Source organism: Vipera berus (assembly GCF_964194415.1).
Source record: "Vipera berus genome assembly, chromosome: 3".
NCBI classification, from domain to species: domain Eukaryota; kingdom Metazoa; phylum Chordata; class Lepidosauria; order Squamata; family Viperidae; genus Vipera; species Vipera berus.
Window position 1 is genome coordinate 23,424,419 of NC_138204.1, and position 23,524 is coordinate 23,447,942.

Consider the following 23,524-nt stretch of genomic DNA (forward strand, 5'->3'; position numbering starts at 1 on the left):
TTGTAGGAGTCCTTAGCACAATCCTACTAACCTTTGAAAAGATGCTAAGAAGCTTAGTTCCTGGAGAATATGGAGGAGGTCAGGAAGGATTTGGCAGTAGGAGCAGGTGGTACCTGTAGGTGGTGTGAAATAGTGATATCTGAGCAGAAGCATAATAACTGAGATATTATAAATGAATCCAGTCACTGGTGAAGGATCAGGCTAATTGGTTGGTAGTTTACATACCAATGAAGTTATTGCTCTAAAGTGACATTTTTCCTCCTGTTTCCTCCATCCGGCTATGTGGCAGAGAACAGGTGGAGCTTTGGTTACAGTAGGTGCAACAGAGTTTTCCAAAATATATGCCGTGAATTTGTGGCACTGTCAGAAATGAGATTGAGCAGATTGTGACTTCAGGAAAGTGGAACAAACAGACGCGCTGTTTCAGTAGTAGACCAAACACCATGTCAGGAACAAGTCAACTACAACCATTACACATGATGGAACAGGGTTTCTTTTTTTAAAAAAAGTTCAAATAAACCACGTGCAAATGGATCTGTGGAAAGCACAAATATAACAGTTTACCTGGTTTGTTGGTGATGTCAAAGAGAAACATAAGCTTGGTTTCTCCCCTTAAAATGTCCAAAAATCACAGAAAAGAAAGTGGATAATTTTAAATATTGCAAAATGAGTCCTTCGGGAGATAGGGCGGCATATAAGTCCCAAAAATAAATAAATAAATAAATAAATAAATAAATAAATAAATAAATAAATAAATAAATAAATAAATAAAATGTCTGAGTGTATCCATCATAATCACAAAGGCATTAAAGGCTTGTCTAGTGTGGACTACAGAATCCTCAGTAAATGACCAATTTACCCAAACACCTAATAAAAGATGATCTAGAAGCTCATAAAAATATGATTCATAAGTTGAATGAAAGCATGTTCTTATCTTTAGCATGTTCAAATTTCTACTGAAATAGCTAAGTATTTTCCCTTTTCAATCAAAACAGATTGAAAGCCTTTCTAATATCAAAATGTATGCCTCATACAGTCATTCCAAGAAATCAGAAAACAATAATTCTAAATGGCTATATAGTACAAAAACTGGCCAACATAAACTTGTGGGATGTTATTTCTTCTTCAGCAAAAAGTAAGAGAAATGTGGTTGAGGTGGAGGGGTGGGGCAGATAAAGCCTTTCTATAAGTTCTCATTAACAGTTTTTTTTTCTTTTAAGCATACCAAGTCTGTCTCTGATAGGTAATAATGTTTTGCAGGAATCTGACTTAAGAATGAGACTGATGGTACATACCATCACAGCAATGATTCCTAATACGGAATACAGAAATCAAGCTTTATACATAGCTTCAGAATTTCTCAATGTCCCAATAGAGAAAGAGACTTCCAAAGAATCACAAGACTTCAGATAACAACCAGTTCTTGCACTCCCCTAATTAAGCAATTTGGAGTAGGTTTCTGAAGGATTGTGATAATGGAGCCTACTTGGAGACTTGCACAAGGTGGCCTTGGTAGGAAGGTCACTTCATATAGGCTGGACATGCCTATCAGCAACTGAAGAAAAACCACAAAAGTAAGGGGGATGCTTTGCTGGTGGGCTGCCTAGCTGGCCAAGGCCAGCTGAGATTGCAAGAATAAAGGTGGGTGGAGGGAATTGCAGTGCCCCTTCTGTCATAACTGTGGATAGGCTGCCAGGTACCTTACGTTTCTTCATGTGACCACAGGATGCTGCAATGACTATAACTTCAGGCACAAGCCAGTAAGTCCCTTCATTCAGCACCATTGTAATTATGAACAGTCACTGAACAAACGGCTGTAAGTAAAAGACTATCTGTATTTTGGTTTTCTACCAGCAATTTGAGATCTACTGCATTTTCAGTTTTGTCTGCTGACCACTGAACCATCAGATACCTACAAAATAGTTTGTACAGTGCTTCCATCTCCAAAGACTTCTTCTAGCATGCTAATTTTTAACTATAATGGTCCTTCTCATTAAAAATGTTACCAGATTGCAATACTGACATTACTGGGGAAAAAGTTTTGTTTCCTGGTCGCAAATGCAACCAAGGGTTGTGGCAGAGAAAAACATCCTATGTTTGGAATCCCAAAACTGTAAGTAATTGCAAAATCTAGAAGTCAATTACCATACAGGTCCTCGACTTAACGATCATTCGTTCAGTGACTATTTGAAATCGCAACGGCACTGAAAAGTGACTTATGCTCATATTTCCCACTTATGACCATTGCAGCATCCCCATGGTCATGTGATCAAAATTTGGACCCTTGGCAAATGGAATGTATTGATGATGGTTGCAGTGTCTCATGGTCATGTGAACGTCTTTTGCAACCGTCTGAAAGCAAAGTCAATGGAGAAGTCAAATTCACTTAATAACCATGTTAGTATCTTAACAACTGCAGTGATACATTTGATAACCATGGCAAGAAAGGTAATAAAATAGGGCAAAACTCAGCAAGGGGCTGATTAGAGATGGGAATATTGGGCTCAATTGTGGTTGTTAAATTGAGGATTAAGGATACTTGTCACCAATAATATGTATCTGTGCTATGATAACTCATTTATCAGAATTCAGATTTACAAACTATTTTACTTGGCCTCCTAAAATTGTTAGAAGCAGCCATCTTCTGGTTATTGCACCATTTAAGCCATTTAAATAATTCTATTTAAACAAACAGACATCCATAGTAGAAAGTTCCTGAACTTTCTATACCTACATTATCTAGTGAATATGGCTTGGAACATCTATAAGGCTCTGCTTGGCATGCTACCTTCATCTCATATTTTAAAGTGAGTGCAAGAGATATTTAACACCTTAAAATGAAAATAGTGAACAATGTAGTCTGTGTTTTCTTTCCAAACTCCATTCCTCCTCATAGGAGTATAGTCCAACCTCTTTGAAATGAACTCAACTTGTAGTTGTTCAGAAGCATTTCTACAGTTACAACAGCTACTTGCAGTAGAGTACTTGACTTCATCCTGAGCAGGATTAGCAGGAACTATTAGTATTAGTGGAAATCAGTAACTGAGCAGAAGTTAGTTTTTGCAGGGGATCACTATTTCACACTTCCTTTGAAGCTGGAAGTTGGAAAGCTGTATTTTGTAATTTCTTCTTTAAAAAGTATTGTAGACTGGTAGTATTTTTTATGATAGAAAAATTAGGTACCAAAGAAGAGCTTTTTCCAGAGAACTAGGTCTTCATATAATGGGTCTGAAGGTAGGATAATTTTAGCTTGATCGTATCTGCCCTGACAAATAATTGTGAGCTTGCATAATTTTAAACATTATTTTATAGCACGTCTTTTCATCATTTTTGTACTAGCAATAGCACTTAGACTTATATCCTTCTTCGTAGTGCTTTATAGCCCTCTCTAAGCAGTTTACAGATTCAGCAAATTTCCCTCAACAATCTGGGTCCTCATTTTGCCTAGTAATACTTCAAATATTATATTTATATATTTTTCTTCTAACCTGATTGCAACCTGCTTTATATATTACCGGTATTTAAAGATATGAAGCATACAATGATAAATACAAAAAAATGCATACACACACACACTCACACACATACATATATCACACAACTTCCACATTTAATGTATTGCTTCAGACAGAAATATCTGCAGCTATAATCAGCCAATCAAGTTGTAATCAACGTTTTGAACTCCAAATTCTCTCAGTTTTTATATTTCCTCACCACTACTCTCTCTTGTTCCCCCATGTTGATTTGTGACTTTGTTAAACAAAAGCAAGTTCTGAGGACTCTGATAGTACTGCTGTGTTTTGGAAAGGAGTAACATCTGAGCCAAGTTGAAAAGGTCAAATGAGGGCAGAGTCCAAAGCAATTTTAAGTGGCTGAGCTAAGTAGTAAGGAGACTAATGGAAGCCGTTTTAATTTATTACCGTCTTCCCCAGTGAATATAAAGACAACATTTTTCTACAGCAGCTTGATTAAAAAGTCTGCAATTCCCATTGTGCATATAAAAAAGAAAACCACTGTGGAGAATATAGATCAAGCATCAGAAAAAAGAGGGCTCTTTCCACCCTAACTGTGAATAAATATTATAGAACAGGGATTTATTTTTTTACTTATGTCTTTTCAATTCATTTTTCTCTGCAGGTTTCTAGCCAGATTATATTCTACTCAGCGCATATTCCCACATTTCTCCCAGAGAGAGTTTGCAACTCTCTTTTGATAATTCCTCCATTTAAAGGCATACTCGTCTTATCAGGATATTTTTGACAAGACAAAAAAGGCTCAATTTTTCTTTTATGAATACACTGTATGTATTGACTTTTTCCATTTTGTTGTCCATGGAGATATAGCCATACTCCTCTCAGCTGACTGAATATATATGGAGGCCACAGACCTTATCTTGTAGTTTGCTTAAAGGTAAATTCTTGCCACTGTAGCCTTCTTAAGAAATTCTGAATGCCTGTTCAAGAGTTAACACTGATCTCATCATAAACTCTTTTATTTTGCTTTCTGCAAAGCACATTGGCATCAATTCCTAACCCACAGAAGATATTGGTGTAGACAAAATGGTGCATCTAAATGTTTATGTGTGGCTGCTGATAAAACCAGGATCGCCAACTTTCGTAATGTATATGGCACAAGAAGAAGAAATATGTTTTCAACACCTATTTCAACGCCAATGAGAAAAAATATGGAGATCATCATCAAAACCCAACATTCAAGTTAAACAGAGTCTTCAATGTATCGAATGCCTAAACAGTATCAGGTTAAATTAAGCCTTCTTTCAGACTATGAATATGTTAACACATAGAAAGAAGGGAAAATGTTTTATGTACTGTAAGACCTCAAATACATAGAACAACAAACAGATGCTCCCTAACATTTAAATAGAGCATACACACAAACAGGTGTTCAATGACCTTAAAGAGATCTCCATAGCAGAATGCCGGTACAACATATCATTTCTGAATGTCTATTTCATGTTAATACTCCTTTGATGTATTTTTTCTTTTATTCTTTTCTTTGTTGAAGCATACCATGGAATAAGACTGAACTCTACTCTTATCATTGATGTGTAGGGAAAACGTTTAACAGAGTAACCAGGGGAATGGGAAAACTATTATGGAGGAAAGTCTATTGAGGCAGTGAGTATGACACTGTAGGGATTTATATAATACTTCATGCAAATGACACAAATTTTGTAATAATTTATCTGATATGACATAAGTCACAACCCAAATTTGGTCCCCTACAAGGAAAGTTTGCATCATGGGTTCCATAAAAGCAAGTTTACTGTGCAAGTTTATTACACACAGAATATTGGGAAACATTAAACCCTTTCACCCTCAATAAGAAACAGAACTTCCCAGAATTCTACCATAAAAATATTTATAATTATATCTAAAAACAGTTTGGTCTCAGTATTATTTCAGCCTAAGACTGGCTCCCTGTAAGTTGTTTCATTGTATGTAACCACTGTGATTCCTGAATAATATTGATATTTCTGCAGTGAACACATACAATGTGGATATCAAACATAAGATTCAGAATTCCCTAAGAAAACACGACAAAAATTCAATTCATGGATACATGTTTCTAGAGGTTTTGTTGTTTTGTTGCAAACAACAACAACAATGCTCCAATACATCATAGTGACAGTAAACATATTAAACTGAGATTATTCAATCAATATTACAAAATTAAATTTCCTCTATGAATTTAAGAAATATTGCAGTGAACCTAGTGAAGAAACTAAATGGCAATATAGAGAATCCTGGTATCTTCAATGCACATCATCCAGAGAAGAAACCAATCAGTTTGTTTCATTTGTACCTGGAATGCATTTTGCCAGGCAACATATTACATTTTGACTAATTTTTAATTTGTTGACTTCATCTCACAGTTATCTAGTTCATACCCCTCGAGAGTCTCCAAAGGTATAAATTGATGGCTACACTCTGGAACAATTACTGCCTTTTTTATGACAGCAAAGAGAAGCCCCTGGGCTCTTTTCTAATAACATTAATTAATAATATTGACAGTGATTACACTGTCTCCTTAGAACAAAAAAGAGGTGTAAAACCATTCATTTAGCTGTCATTTAGTTTACCTTTGATCTCACCTAAAAATTCACCATCCTGTCCTAAGCTTGCTGGATAATATTTGTACCTATCTGTTTCTTAGTCCTTAATCATAGTCAGTTCGTATAAGATGACAATATATCCTAAGGTTAAATGGCTGGCTGCAATTTGCATTTCCAGATAGACAACATCTACAACCTGAGCTACAGATATTTTCTCCCATTTAAAAGATAAATAAGTAGTTAAGTAGGCAAGTAAAGAACATGAAGAGAAGGGAAGTTTGGGGGAACACAGGTGATTCCAGAGAAAAGTTTAAATATACTGTAATTAAAAAGGAACTATAAATTCAGTTTTTCTCTCTTATCCTGATGGCTCTATTTTCCTATTATATTAACTAATAACACATCCCTAAAAAAAACAACACCTTGGTACTCACAAAGCTCACTATCCCACCTGACTTAAAGATTCTTTTAATTAAAAGCATAATACAGGAGTCAAGCATCTTTAGCATGAGTAGCAAGGGTCTATTAGCATCAAAGCGTTGGAACTCCATGAAGAGAGAACATTCCATTTCTCCAGAAAGCTCCATTTGCATTCTGATGAGTGATCACACCACCAGAGTAGCCATGTTGCAAGTAACCAAGTCTCCGTTTTGTGCATGATTACAACACATTACTCAAAATCCCAAATGTGTCCTCAGCCCTCCAAATTGTTTATCTACCAATTATCATTGACAGAACAAATTCTAAGAGAAGTGCGTCCAGGAGAACTGGCCACTTTTTCCATAAGGCTCATACTTAGCTTTTGACTGACTGCTAGGATGCAATCCACAAAAGATGCAAAAAAATTAAGCTTGACTTATTTTCATTTGCAATTGCAATTTGCATTCTATGTCATTAACATTAAATGCAGTTAACATTATTATGCTGTGGTAAGTAATAGTTTTCTCTTTTGTGTATTAAAAATGATATTGGTGGCATGTTTCAAAAATCTCTTGGAACTACTGCCCAAAATTTCATGCATGTAGGGTACAGCAGATTGCATCATTCTCACTGATGACTACCTGGGTTCATATTCATTGACTTTACTACAAGGAAGAGTAAATTCTGTTGTCCAATTAAGAAATTGCATCAAATTAATACTTTATCAATGATAAATCACAGAATACATTTTTATTGGCTGCTACATTTACTATAAAGGTAAAGGTTCCCCCGCACATGCGTGCTAGTCGTTTCCGACTCTAGGGGCCGGTGCTCATCTCCGTTTCAAAGCCGAAGAGCCAGCGTTTGTCCGAGGACATCTCCATGGTCATGTGGCCGGCTTGTCTAGATGCCAAAGGCACATGGAACGCGGTGGCTCAGTGGGTTAGGACGCTGAGCTTGTCGATCAGAAGGTCGGCAGTTTGGCGGGTCGAATCCCAAGTGCCGCGTAACAGAGTGAGTGCCTGTTACTCGACCCAGCTTCTGCCAACCTAGCAGTTCAAAAGCACGTAAAAATGCAAGTAGAAAAATAGGGACCACTACGGTGGGAAGGTAACAGCGTTCCGTGCACCTCTGGCGTCTAGTCATGCTGGCCACATGACCATGGAGATGTCCTCGGACAAGCGCTGGCTCTTCGGCTTTGAAACGGAGATGAGCACCGGCCCCTAGAGTCGGAAACGACTAGCATGCATGTGCAGGGGAACCTTTACCTTTACCTTTACATTTACTATAAGCATGTAAGGAATATGGTAGCACTTTCTTAGTATAAGACATCCTTTGAATTTTTTAAATAGAGCGAATTGCTTCTTTTATGATAATGTCTGTTACAAGATAAGCTATATCATTTAACAACCAGTCTGATAATCCATTTGTTCTCAGAAGTAATGTATTGTATATTTATAATTATTTAAAATACTTATATTCAACCTTTATGCATGGAATTGCTACGTTATGGATCCCAGAAACAAATACATGTTCTGTATACAGTATCAAGAGGGACGCGGTGGCTCAGTGGGTTAGGACGCTGAGCTTGTCGATCAGATGGTCGGCAGTTTGGTGGGTCGAATCCCGTGTGCCGCGTAACAGAGTGAGCACCTGTTACTCGTCCCAGCTTCTGCCAACCTAGCAGTTCGAAAGCACGTAAAAACGGAAGTAGAAAAATATGGACCACTACGGTGGGAAGGTAACAGCGTTCCGTGCGCCTTTGGTGTCTAGTCATGCCGGCCACATGACCACGGAGACATCCTCGGACAAGTGCTGGCTCTTCGGCTTTGAAACAGAGATGAGCACCAGCCCCTAGAGTTGGAAACGACTAGCACGCATGTGCGGGGGAACCTTTACCTTTATACAGTATCAAGAGTAAACAATTTGATGCTTGCCAGGATTTTGGAGCGCAATTTGAATAACCTCTGATTGCTAGCCATTTTGATCATAGTTTGTAAGATTTATATTCCATGGTTGTTTATCACGGCTAGAAAACTGATTTGGAGGGATAAAAGAATACACTGTCTTTACTTCTGATAACAAAATATATCTTATATTTCTGCCATATTTGGCTACATGATGATCATGTCATAAAGCTACCTTTGAGCAAAAGAATATTCTTTTCTCATTTTGAATAATAAATGTTGCTTTACTTTCCATGCACTTGCAAACTTTTATAAAAACCATAAATGAGCGTTATTAATCCAGGCTTCACCAGGAAGTAAAAAGTGCTTATGCCAGGTAGCAGTATTTTAAAATAAACCATACAGATGACAACAGCCTCTAAACCTTGGTTAGAACAAGAATTTCCATCTTTCTTGCCAAAATGTTTCATTTATTACAACTGTTCTATCCTTCTAAGGCAGCTGCTGACAGAAATTTGGAAAAATAAACTGGGAGTATTATCAAAAGCCAAGTTATAATATGATTTTCATTACAGTGAAAAGTTTCTTGCAGTTAGGTAATCTGAGGTTCTAATAGAATAGAATAGAATAGAATAGAATAGAATAGAATAGAATAGAATAGAATAGAATAGAATAGAATAGAATAGAATAGAATAGAATAGAATAGAATAGAATAGGACTCTACTAAATTATCTATACATCGCATGAATATGATCCCCTCTTCTCAATGGTTGCTTGTACATAATCAAGGAAGATCATGTCATTCAATTCTAAGAGGAAGATGCAGCATATATACATGAATTATGCAAGCATAATGAGCAATGAGAGATGAGGAAGAAGCATCAAGAACTGTAACTAAGCATGTTATGCCACGCACACCCTATTTAAGAAATCTACAGCTTATTGAACACTTAATTTCACTGAATTATTTTTATCAGTCCTCATTTGGCACTTGACATGTAAATGAACCCCCCACCCCACCCCCAAGGGCGATGTATACAGTGACTCAGTCTTAAAGATTGTATTTTTTTTTATCCTACTATTTCTCCAAGGAGTTCAGCAGTTGGCATACGTGGGTTGCCAGCCTTTGCAAATGCAGTGCTCCTATACCAAGTACCCACCATGTTGGTTTGCAAATGCTGCTGTTGAAATAAACTGGCACTCATTTAATATGATCCTGGCTGTTTCTTTTATATGCCTCACGTTAAAATCAAGCTGCAAAGAATCATGCTTATTGCATCCTTACACTTATTTATTTATTTTAATAAAATTTATATGATTGCCCATCTCACAGTGATTCTTGGCAGCTTGCTTATTCTTGTAGAACAAAATGCTGAATTCCCAATTAATGAGGAATGCCACTGACCATGCCAGGGGACCTAAAATTATGTAAGAAGCTAGAGGAATAAACAGCTGTTAATAGGCTAGACTTCAGTGCACAGAGACCCAGCATCAAAGCCACAAAGGAAACCCACTTGGAGACTTTCAGACAATCATTTTCTCTCAGCCCAACTGCCTGGGGGGGGGGGAAGAGTCAAAACTGAAGCAAGGAATACTATAAAAAGGTAAAGGTAAAGGTTCCCCCGCACATGCGTGCTAGTCGTTTCCGACTCTAGGGGCCGGTGCTCATCTCCGTTTCATAGCCGAAGAGCCAGCGTCTGTCCGAGGACGTCTCCGTGGTCATGTGGCCGGCATGACTAGACGCCAAAGGCGCACGGAACGCTGTTACCTTCCCACCGGAGTGGTCCATATTTTTCTACTTGCATTTTTACGTGCTTTCGAACTGCTAGGTGGGCAGAAGCTGGGACGAGTAACAGGCGCTCACTCTGTTACGCGGCACTCGGGATTCGACCCGCCAAACTGCCGACCTTCTGATCGACAAGCTCAGCGTCCTAACCCACTGAGCCACCGCGAAGGAATACTATATTTTACCTTAAAAAGAAGAAGCTTCTTGGATGAGAAGCAAAACATCTTCAAAGAAAAACAAGCAAGTCCAGTTACCTTGTGAAAAAGCACCTTTGGGATAACTATGACCTGGATGATTGAGAATCTCCATAGATATCCAGATGAAGAGATTGCTCAGGATAACTAATGCCTTCACATTGCCAGACATTTTTAAATGTCGCACTCAGACCTATTTCGCTGCACAGATGGAAAATTTCAGTTTAGAATAAAATGTGAAGTGGCAATGTCTTCTAACACTAGTTAATTAGGGTGAAACATAATTTAAATCATAGAGACAGTTTGGAAGGAAACTTGGTGAAATATCTAGTCCAACCTACTGCTAGTGCAGGAATTCACTACTACAACATTCCTGAGAATTGGCCATCAAGTATCTGTTCGAGCAGTTACAGGAACTCATCATTCCTTGGTGATCGCAATGCAACTTGATTAGTTCTGAATTATAACATTATAACAAAAGCAAAATGTTTCCTTCCTGTTTACAATCAGAGGAGAATAAGAGGAAGGATACTTAACAATCCCACAAGTCATTCCTGGGATATTATATCACAGTTAATATTATATGGAGTTGTCCAATGGCTTTCTATCTACTTTTGTTGTCTGCATAAGACATGGTCATATTTCCCACCAGCTGAATGCAACCCATACAGAGTTCCAGCAACGGATAGCTGGTATCCCTCCCTAAACTGGGCTTTGGACTAATATTTGTAACTGGAGATGCCGAGCAAAAGAAGGAAGAACACATTTCTGTCATGAAGAAGCAGGTGTAAGATGTCAACCCAATGTGGTTGGAGGACCAATGAGGTGTGAATTTAATTCTAGTTGAGACTGATCACCAAATAGGGAACTGTTGCTATTGTAAGGAAATCAGAGAAGCAACACAGGGAAGAACAATTTTGATAAAAAAGTCAAGTAATTGGTTGAATAGATCTGTCTTTTTATAAAAAAAAATTATCTTGCTCAGTGGCAGAGTCCATTTTTAGGCCAGATCATAGCTACACTATGTGTCTATAATGAGTCGTATCCTGTGACAGAGGCACGTAGCTCACATGCCTGCAATTGAAATGGGAATGTCATTTTAATGAACATGACAGATGTCAGTATACAACTGGAAGGCAAGATTACACGAGCATGCAATATCCTTCCTGATGAGGACGAAATAGCATTCTTGGGTTTGAGAAAATATTATTAGAAATAAAGAGAGGCAGTTGGATCCTGAGAAGGACAAGTGGGATCTTTACTTAGCCAAAGAGCCTTCCTTAGCTTCTCTTCCTACTGTGGGTCTAGTGTTTAGAAACAGGATTACAGTGATCCCGGAATAAGTCCATCTTTAGTTATGAAAGTTCAGCTGATGATTCTGGCCCACCTTCTTTCTGTCCAATTACTCTACAGGGTGAATCCTGGTGGCGCAGTGGTTAAAATGCAGTATTGCAGACAAAGTCTGCCCTCAGCCTAAGATCCATCCTGACAGAGCTCAAGCTTGATTCAGCCTTCCATCCTTCTGAGATCAGTAAAATGAAGACCCAGATTGTTGGGGGCAATGTGCAAATAATGCTTCCACATTGTAAACTGCCTATAAAGCGCTATGGGGCTATATATGTCTAAATGCTACTGCTGTTATGAGAAAATTGAAAAAATGGAAATGATACTGCTTCATATCATGGGGATCTGATACCTAAAAGAGGTCAAGATGGTAGACACATAATAAAAGCCCCATCATCTTTTTTTATGTCTGTAATGCATGCTTTGATCATGTGGTCATGTTCACCACCTTGATTTTCTGATTTACTTCCCCATTAAAGGATGATCTTTGCCAGATATTTTGCCTTGACATTCTAATTCTAATAAACAAAACAATCTCCCCCAAAACTACTCATAAGAATTGGGGTACCTACTAGGGCAGGCTGTATGAAACACAATGTACTGGAAGAAAATGGAGATAGTGGTGCTGCATTAGGTTTTATGTATTCTTTTAACTTGCATCTCTTTCTCTTTATTTTTTTCAAAACTGTTAGATATCTTGGGAGGGTAGGAAAGCACAATATAAATGGTAAAACATAGTTAGAAAGGTAAAATATAAATGGTAAACATAGCCAACAAAATTTTAAAAAGTAAATCAGGACCCCACCATAGCCAAAATGCCTAAAAGATCATCTTCCCTCAGCCTATAGATTTATATAGGCAAGACTGGGATGTCAACAACCCAGAAGTCAATTTAAGCCAATTCTGAGACATTGCCAAGAAAGTTATACAGACATGCCTATATGCAGTCACCAGAAAATGAGGCTTAGTCCAAAGAAGTGTGAAAAAAAAGATATTGCTGCTTTAAAGAATAACCAAAAGATACATTGTGCAAGGTCCATTAAAGCACTTCTTTGACTAATTTTCAAATCTATACAGCCCTAATATTTAACCTGTCTTTTGTGAACATTTTTTTAAAATTTGGTCTAAGTCATCCTGGAATATAAGCCAGGTTGACTATTATTGATTTGATTGTTTATCCTTTTCTTGTAAGGCAAACAGAGTCACATGGTTTGAGTTGGGAAGCTGTCCATATTTTTTTTTAATCAATGAATAAATCAATAAATAAAATAAATGTTTGTTTTACAATGTGTAGGTACTTACTCACTATATTAACTCTTAGCAAGTGAGTTCAATTGGTTCCTTGGATGAAAATAAGGTGAGCATTTTAACAAGGCAGCCCCATCCATCCTGCCACATTTTTTTCCTGTCCTAAAGTTAAAAAGACCCTGGATGATCTTGGGAAAGTGATCTTCTCTCAGTCATTACAAAAGCAGCTAATAGCAGGACAACTTTTTTCATTGTTCTGAGTTTACCTTTGCAGGTATTTATCTCTTGCATTTCAAAATTAATGATGGTTCTCTCTTTACCCTCAGCAACTCTGGGATTGTGAAGGACCACTTGCCAGGGACCATAATCAAGTCATTCTCAAATTTTTCTTCCCCCCCCAGTCTTGAAGAATGCTGGACCAACATGTTTTTCTTCTATAACCCATAATAATAACCAGATTCTTGCACTTCTAATGCAACAAACATTCTGTAAAACAGATATGAAATTTGAACCTTGCCCAGATAAGACATGGTTAAAAATATAGTTGACTTCCATTATCAGACATGACAGATTGTCAAACCCACCAGATAGACCATGCCAAGAAATCAACTCCAAAGAAAGACTAAAATTATTTTTATTCAGCCAATCAAGGAAGATCTAGGATAGCATCATCTCCAAATCAAAAACTGATATTCTGTATATATGTGTTTGTGTGTCATCTATCTATCTATCTATCTATCTATCTATCTATCTATCTATCTATCTATCTATCTATCTATCTATCTCTGTATACACAACTGAATCATGTTTTCTTCCCAACTTTTTTTCAAGCTCTCTTATGCACATCTAAGTGTTTAAATTATTTCATCTTCACAAAGATTTTGCACTATTTAATAATAGTACTTATTTCTAGAAAAGTCACAAAGTTTCCCAATCAAACATAATTATTAAAGCTGTTCTATTCTAACCAAGGACACCAATTAACAAAAGACAATATAATTTCATAGACTTTAACTTAAAAAAACTACTTCACTTTTGAATTATATAATTAATTCATGTTCTCTGTTTTATTGAAATGGTTTTAATTAGGATTCAATTTCTTAGACAAACAAGCAGTTCCTCATGATATATTTTTAAAAACATGCAAGCTCAGCAAGATTCTTTGTTTTGTATGTACAGAAGGAGCCTACTGCATATAATTATATTTAAAATATATGAAGTCAGGCCATATAGACCAATCACATTATATTTTATTAATTTTATTAACTAAAGTTTTAAAGAAAAAATGTTATTGTGCTTAAGAATGCTCAAATATCATATAACAAGCATTTAAAAGAAATTGGCAAACAATTCTAACATTTAATGTAATTTATACAATAAATTGTCTATAATGCCTGACTTTTTGTACATTACATGTATATAACATGCTGTATTTGCTTGTTCTATACACACCTCCAAAATTTTCAGCAACTTAAAAAAGAACTTCACAAACACATTGTAAAAGAACCAGTTCACATTTAAATTTAGCTTTCTCTAAAAAAGTATCTTACACTTTCATCCTTTGAAAAACTGTAAAGTGACTTTCAGTGCATTTCAGCCTTATACATTTATACATTTATTCTGAAATAAGTATAAATCAAGCAATTAAGCCCACAAGGTCTGATTCTACAAACATACTCTACAAACATTTTGTTAAATTAATATTAAGATCAAATTTCAAGACCACAACATAGAACTACTTTTTGAAAAAACATATGGATTTTAATCTACAGGAATTGGTTTGTATGTATTTTAATGAAGTGATACACACAATCTTATAGCCTGTAGCAATGGAAAAAGAATGAAAAGATATAAAGTTACTTTCCACTGAAAGAAAAAAGAAAAAAAATTAAATATATGGGAAACAAGATATTTAAAAATGATTTAAACAGTTTTAATGGGTTTTTTCTTTTGTGTTGACTTCTTTTTGAAATATTTATGAAATTTTCAAAAATCCTGCACCTCTGTAGATTTTTCACTGTGTAAATTTTAAAAATGTAAACATATAATTGTGGCAAGAAAGGTTATAAAATAGGGCAAAACTCATTAAACAATTATCTCACTTAGCAACAGAAAGTTTGGGCTCAATTGTGGCAGTAAGGACTATCTGTACTTTAAATGTTATGATAAAAGCAAAGGCTTGTATTATTCCACAGTATTGCTAATAAGTTTTGTATCTTTTCAAGAGAGTTATCAGTAGCATAAAAAGAAGGATTTTGCATGCTCACAGTTCTGGTCAAGAGAACAACTCCTTGGTGATTTTAATAGGTATCACCCACTCTTATCCTTTTAACAGATCATTGTGTATCTATTCAGATTGAGTGAATTATCTGTGGGATGTGAATATATAGTTACACTTACCCTAATATGTCCAATGTCAAGTGAAGCTAAGAACATTCAGGGGCTATTTAGGGGCTTTGTAAGATTGTTCAAATCTCATTGTTCTAAATAATGATATGCTATGTTTTTTTTAACGTGCTTGATTTGTATTCTACTGGGTTTGCAAGTTGCATTTTTGTTATTTATTGTTATATGTACATCCCACCTCACCGCATGCAAAACCTAATTTTGCTAATGCCAAAAGCAAATCTGATACAAATAAGATACTTTGTATAAAAAAGACAAAACCTATTTTTAGATCAACATCTAAGGCTTTTTGGACCCAAATTGTAAAACCACAACTTATTATAGTATATTTCTGCTAGGAACTCTTTCTGTACATTTTTTACTGAAATGAATAGACACATGTCAAGACCATAGCAAGCAATTTCTGGGGGCACGTGCAGCAGTTGATGAAATGTTTTTGCAGCATGCATGGATGAACAGAAAAGACAACTGGCTTAGCTGTTTAGAACAACAAATGTGTAAAGTTAACGGGCCAGGGATAAGCAAAATATTTCTTTTAGCTTTTTCCTATCCATTAGAACATGTACAAAATGAAACAGTAGCACTGTTGATATTAATTAAATAGTCTTCAAGAATTAAATATACTAGTGATGGTAATTTAATAACAGGACCAATCTTCATATTCTGTGCTCTGCAGAAAAATAAGAGATTATGTTCTTCATATTAATGTAGCTATACTAGACTAACAGCTTTTAAAACTGTATCTAGACTAGTAAGGAAATTATAACCATTTTTACTAGAGCAGAAGTTAAGAGAACTGGGTAGAATCTAGCAAACTACTGGGTACTTTAAAAGCAAATTAATATAATAGTATTCAGATGCATACCATCCTGCTACGGCTGTAATATAATTTGTATCTACAGTTGAAAGCTTTGCAATCATGCAGTATACAGTACTGTTTATTTTTGTCAATTAAATGCCTGTTAATTCAGTTGTTATTAAAATCCATTACTTTCACTGGATTGTATCCATTTTCAAAAACTAAAGCACAAAAATGCGAACAGGATAGCAACTTGTTCTACAGGTCTTTACTATAGTAGAAACTAATCATTTAGAATCTATTTGAGTCAAAACGTTTAACATTGAGAAAAAAACACTAATAAATCCATAACTTAACAAAATTATAGCATTAATTGCTCTCTTTATATAAAACTGCTTCTTTCTCTTGTATGCTGCTTATAAGGGAATAATAAAGAAGAATAAAATGCTGTACAGTAAATAGTTATTCAACAGAAACAAATCAAAACTGCATATACTCACTAGATGAATGGAGTGGAGATTGGTTTATCCAATTTTGAATACATTTAAAATTTAAATATGGTCACCAATGAAACTCTATCCAATTATGATAATTTTCAGTACAGTTTTTCCTCTGCCATCTTTTATTGTTAACAATCTATTGAAATTAGCATAATTAGAAGTCTCTTTAGCATAAGTTAATGGCACAATTATGGCAAAAGTTATATAATCAACAAAAGCTATAGAACCCATCTCATATATTCAAAGCAGAAGTTAGTAGCATATATTTGTAACTCTAGTTACAAATTCCTAGTTCACCTCCTCCATATTCACCTCCTCCATATTCTAGTTCACCTCCTCTAGTTCACCTCCTCCATATTCTTCATCTGTCCCTATTAAATGTTACTGGATTATTATTAAGTAATTATGCTTTGAAGTTATCAAAGTTATAGTGGTGTCATTCACACCTACTGGTGAACATAAAGATTTTATTTACATCCATGCAACAGAGTTCAATTAGGTTCTCTTTGTACAGCCAGCCTTTATTTTTTAAACGCTCTTGTTCTTAAGAAAGAAACTACTTCTCAAAAAGTTCTTTTTCTTCATTTCCTTGCAATATTGCCCTCCCACAAGCCTTCCTGCAACTGGTCACTGCTTTAAGCCCCTGAGGCACGGTCATCAAGGTGCTGTACTGAGTCACTTAATTGTGGGATTTATCCACACCTCACCTAAAACAGGGTGTTTGTTAAAGATCATTAGAAGCATTAAAATCTATAAATAAAGATTTTATATATAGCAGCATCTTCACAGTTTGATTAATGGAACTTTGAAGTAATAATTGTAAACAAGGATCAAGCAGGCCTGGGAAGACTTTGTTTCAGAAAGAAAAAGGAGGAAAGAAAAAAGGTGAAAGAGAAAAGGGCAGTTCTCTTCTGTTAATTGCTTTGTGTTTGTTTAGTTCCCAATCTTATTCCTACTCAGTGGGCACTCTCTTTTCAACAAAAAAGATAAGGAAAAAAGAAAATAAATGATTATGAAATACATTTTAGAGGATATACCCCTTCTTGTCGTATTTATTTACATTTTCAGCTGTAAAATGAAAGGAAGGAGCAAAGCTAGAAGTGAAATAATATGTGCTTGATAGAATGTGTTTGTGATTTTATAGGGCAAAATATACTTATCATGAAAATCAAGTATTTTTAAAAAGTGTAACTAATAAAACAATAAAATACAGCACCTACATATTTTCTATTATTCCATTTATCCACCCAAATTAGAAGATGGAATTTTGAGTATTCTTTTACAAAACGCCAAATTAAATCAACAATAAATCACTACTTATGATTTTCCTCAAAATAAAACTGTTTTTTTAAAAATCTGCTTATATTTTATACTTGTATTTTTAAAACAGAAGGCATAAACTAACTGTACTGAATTTAATAGGAAGGAGTTAAATGTTTTCTTAACTATTTCATTGAATTTAATGGGACATAAAAATACATGTTTTGACTAAGTTTCACTTGTAGCATTACTCTGAATAATCTCATTTATACTTACTAATATAACATATCATAGGGACGGAAACATATTGCTCATGGATGCAATTACATTCTTTAATTTCAAAATATCTTGGAAACACTGTGTTCCTTCCAAATAAAATTCTGTCAACAAACTTCTTATTAAGATGCTTGTGAATTTACTGCACAAGGAGATTATAGGAAAGATTAATCTACAATATTTTCAGGTTTCACCAGTAGAAGACACTGCACATCTTTTTAAAAAGTGTGGGAGAGGTTTAATGGGCATTATAATCAGATCACAAAGAAATTAACTAGTGACTGTAAGGAGAGAGGGCAGATCTCAGATACTAATGTCTATGCTATAAACCTTAATGGATTTAAGGGAATGTTTCTTGGCATGAATGGATGAATCTCTCTGCGAAATGTCTGAATGTCCACTGGTCCCAGTTACAGGGTTTTTCCCATTAACTAAACCAATGGCCCTGCAGGGGGAATTTTTTTTATTCATTTTTATTTTAATTCCGTTTATATTTGATGTGAGGAATGTAGTCAAGGAAGTTAGAAGGAACACTTTCTTTTTTATAGGGTATAATTATCATTCCTATAACAGCCCAGATAAGAAAATGCTTTCTATTTGAACCAATGGACATTTGGAGCACTAAGCAATAAACCTTGTTTATCTAAGCCTTGTTATATAAGCAACTGGGTGATTTTTGTCACGGAAGACATGGCAGTGAGGAACAGAAGACAGTCCAAGAAAAGTCAGTGTGAGAGAAGATGAAGTTGACTATTAAATAATATGAGAAGTCTTTTTCAGATTTATCAATTCTGTGTTAGATTCCATCTCTATTTAATGCATGTGGATATTAGGGATATGGAATGGATACATTGTGACATCACCAAACCACTTTGTGGTTTGATATCTTTGGCTGTGTACAGATAACACACATGACCAGGTCAGCTAAAGATCTAATGATGCAATTTGCACAGCATAGTAGACTTGATCAACATTAACTTTTCTAGAATATTTCTCAATTATCACACTAATTATAAATTGGCCAGTGCAAATTTTAAAAATATTTTGTCCAGAGGGCTGATGCACAAACCTTTCAAGCATTTAGCATTTTCTCTTTATACTCTTGGGACAATATAGTAAATACATTCATGCTCATTTGTGAATACAGAATCATTCTAATGCAGTTTGGAGAAGCAATTTTGGTATTCTGGTAAAGATTCCTGCAGTCAGCACTGTATTTTAGAAATTTAATAGCAAGAAGGGAAATATGGTGAAACTGAACAACACAGCACTTTGAAATATAGCAGTTGTGCATAGCTGATTTATGATGTCTCTGAAGTTCAGTTGTGCAACACATTAAGTGTTCACAGCACACATCCTGAACATATATTATCGCTTGTTAACAATTGAGGTCTCAAGGTAAACTATAAATGGAACTTATGACACTTAGGTACAGAGATTATTAAGAAGAAAAAGAAATAAATGTTTAACAATTTCAAAACAGATATATGCAGAATTATAGATTTAAAAACAAGAAGGTGAAGAAAATAAAGTGTGCCAACAGTACAGCATAAGCGGTACAGCATACGTTGAAGAAAATCAACCAACTACACAACGTAAAACTATCCAGAGAAACTAGATCTAGAATATACTATTTGACTATTATTATGTTTAAACAAGATCAGCACATAAAAGTATCTAAACCCAGATGTGAAAAGCAGTGCTTCAGATTCTTCCCTATTAATTTTGAGGCAAACAGGATAGTCAATTCAAATTTATTAATCTAAAAATATTTGTTAGCCAACACAACCTGTAGATGACTAATTTCTTACGGGAGCCTTTCTTTGGGGACCAGTATTTAGTATCACACTCAAAAATGTGTAACACTGTACTGATTTTTCTTTTCCAAAAAACAAATCAACTTCTGATTTCTAATGAAACCTTCTTTTAGGGAGGTTTTGTCACATCTTCTAAACAAACCTGAATCCCAAACTGAATTTGATTTGGAATAGGATCCCAAAAAACTCAATATTCTTTTTATGCTTTGAGCAAAAATTATTTTAACACTAAACACAGATTAAAATATCAGACCCTAAGGTAAAATAAAATTCATAGTTTATACCACAAAAAACATCTGTGTTTTGCTGATAACTGTAATACACGGGCAAGCTGCCATTCACTTCCAATTTTACTTTCATATTTTAAAGAGAAATGTTCTTTTCCTGGGGTTCTTTGAAGTAGATGCTAGAGTTCATACATTAAAAACTTCAAGCAGATGCCCAAGGCCACATTTATAGCTTCAATAATATTCACTCTTTAAAATTAAAGTGGTGTTAAAATTACAAGGCCATTACTGAGCTTTCAATAATTTACTTACTCAAAACACTTCATCCAGAATATAAAAAGAGGAATATTATGGACATTGATCTGCTAAAGATTGACAGGAAAGTAATGTCAATTATCTACATGGCAAATACACTGAATATCTGTTCCATCAAAAGTATATATAGTTCTTAAACTGGCAATTTTCTCACACATACACACACACACAAACACATAGCTTTTCATAATGCATGCTCCACAAGAAATCCTCCATACCTTAATATGAAAGAAATGAATATGGACTAAGGTTCAATATTCACCTACTCAAAGTAATACAACTGGTTTATTATATCTTCTGCAAACCCATCCAAAATGCTGAGAAATCTTTCCATAGTGAAAACAAACAAACAAAATCTACCCAGGAAAAAGCGTTCACTTGGATTTTTTTTTCACATTTTGGAAAATATTCAAAAGAGTGACACAGGGTTAACCCATCAGTTGATTTGCTAAACAAATGACTAACAAAATTAATAAAACTTTCTGAAAAGCATACAAGATAGGGGAAGGAACCGTGGTAATTCACCACCATTCGCTTGCTGATCTGGCAGCCCCCTTAAAAATCTCCAACGCAACCTGGGACGCACCACTCGTTTAAGTTTGGATGGGCATTTTTGGGGCCAGGCTCTAGGGCTGACCAGAAGAATCGGCGGCATGAAGGGGAAAAAAAGCCCCTTCTTCTGCAAAAGACGGGACGGGAACCACACCAGACCTAAACTAACAACCCCCCTCCCCAAGTCAAAAGACACGCAAAATAATCTCCCTGCGGAGGATCAAACGCGCATACCGTCACCAGAGCAGAAAAAGGCCCGCAGACCCCCGAGTCCTTCGGCCGGGAGCTGTTCCGCAGGCTTGACCACCACCTCGCCCGCCAGCCCTTTCGACAAGTGCGCTCGCCCGGTGCCCCTTTGCGCGCAACCCGCCGATCGCTGCCCGGAGGCGCTTCTCAAAATCCAGGACCTGAACCAGAAAAAGCGGCGTCGGAGGGACAGACAGGGATGGAGGGAAGCGGGGAGGGGGGCTCCCGAGTCCCGTCCACTCACCACAGTTTGCTACTGAGCGTCTAGGCGCCGCCGAGCTCCCCGACTCCGCCGGCGCTCGAGCGAAGGAACGAGCCTGCCGGCGTTAAAAGGCAGCCGCCGCCGCCGCCGCTCTCGGGCTTGAAAGTCCGCAGCCGGCAAAGGCGCGATTCGCTTTCCCTTCGAGAAACGTGCCCTCCGAAGTCCTCACGAGGTCCCAGTGAGCATGTGCGCGCGAGCTCTGCACATGCCCATTTAGGACCGAGATGCTGCCGCCCTGCCCTTAGCTTGCCCTTCACCTAAAGATCAGCGGCTTTCGCGCGCACCCCGAAGGCGAGAGTCTGCGGCCGCTGGAAGGGAACCGTCGGGGCGGGGGCGGGAGGGTCTAAGGAAGCATAAAAGTGGATAGTAGGTGTACAAGGGAGGAGGAGGAGGCAGAGGAAGGCAGAGGAAAGAAAAGGAGACCTCGGTCAATGGGAAGGCGTCTTGCAATTAAGGGTTTCGGGGTGGAGGGGACGGAAAGCCGGGGGGGGGGGCAACAAGGGTCCCCTGGTGAGTTTGCTCACATGCGGATCATCTCCAGTTACCTTTCGCTGTGTTGTAACCCGAAGCGGCTTCTCTGGGCGATTACCTCGCGCAAGAAACACGAGAGCTTCGGAGGGGTGGACGAACGCTCCGCTGGACTCGCTCCGTGCGCCTCTAACGCAGATCCGCTCCTTTCTGAATTAACTTGGGTAGCCTCGCGTGTAGAGCGGGACCCATCCAAATTTGGCCCAGTATTTGAAAGCGCATGGGAGTCAGTTCTTCAAATTTGAAAGTCGCAACCTCTGAAGACTGCAGAAACCATAATATGAAGACCATATTATTTATACAGATGATATGGGAATAAGCCCTGTTGAAATCAGTGGGATTTAGTTTTGTAACATGTGTACAGGATATAGCTTATTATTACTATAATGTATTCGCTTCCACCTTTCCTCACATTAGGCCTTTGCATAATGTGGCCAAAGTATGATAATTAACCTGATTATTTATGCCTCAAATAAAAATTCTGGGTGATTTGTTCAATGATCCTTTTGTTTTCTTGGCTGTCCTTAGTGTTCTCAAGAGTCATCTTCAACACCTAAGTTCAAAAGCATTACATTCTTTTTGTCTTTTTCCAGTCCAGTAACGAAATATTTAACTTTTTAAAAATGTAGAAAGGTGGCTTCAGGTGTTAATAATATAAATATTGTAGTATTTAATGCTATTAAAGTGCTGAATATCAGTTTTGGAGAAAAGCACATCTCATGATGTAATAGTCACCTGTGTTTAGCATATTTTCATTGCAGCAGAGATAATTACACTATTAAGTTCCACAATTTATACTGCAATCCCACATGTGGTCTGTACAAATAAGTGTAATGAAATCCCTTTACATCTAAAAATGGCAGTAGTAGTTAATATTGTCCAGTTGTGGTATATAATTTACCGGTATATAGTATACCTTCCTTTTTGCCAGTGTTTTTCAATCTTAGCAAGGTTTAAGATTTGTGGATTTCAATTCCAAGAATTCCTTAGCTAGCATGATAGGAAATAGGAAATAGATAACCTTTATTGTCATTTTTACTGTTGGCACACTGGCACACATTGAAAATGAAATTCTGTTTCCTGCTCTCAAAAGTGTACACATACATGACACATGTAAACCTCCTATATACAACATGTATACAACTATACAACATGTATATACAACATATGTATATACCTATATACATGATAGCTGGGAAATTCTGGGAGATGAAATCCATACATTTTGCTGAAATCCAGTTATGTTGCCGAGATTGAGAAGCACTGCTTTATGAAACTGAAGCTGTCATTAAGAGAAACTGAGATGTCATATGAGGTTACAGGCTTAAAATAAGGAGGATCGGACTTAGCTGATACTAGTG

At 36.5% G+C, this 23,524-nt stretch overlaps 1 protein-coding gene across 7 annotated transcripts in view; it reads right to left on the minus strand.

Annotated features, from left to right (window-relative positions):
* EYA2 (EYA transcriptional coactivator and phosphatase 2) overlaps window positions 1-22,284 on the minus strand; it is a 127,540-nt gene extending 105,256 nt beyond the window's left edge. For 3 of the 7 annotated variants that reach the window (XR_014025723.1, XM_081322132.1, XM_081322128.1), the window contains exon 1: window positions 21,618-21,846. The gene's annotated coding sequence lies outside the window, so the exon portion shown is untranslated. Of the gene's footprint in view, window positions 1-21,361; window positions 21,449-21,617; window positions 21,847-22,180 lie in introns of those variants that run through there. The other 4 variants (XM_081322129.1, XM_081322133.1, XM_081322131.1 and 1 more) reach the window with 4 other exon arrangements.
* Window positions 22,285-23,524: the final 1,240 nt, after the last annotated feature.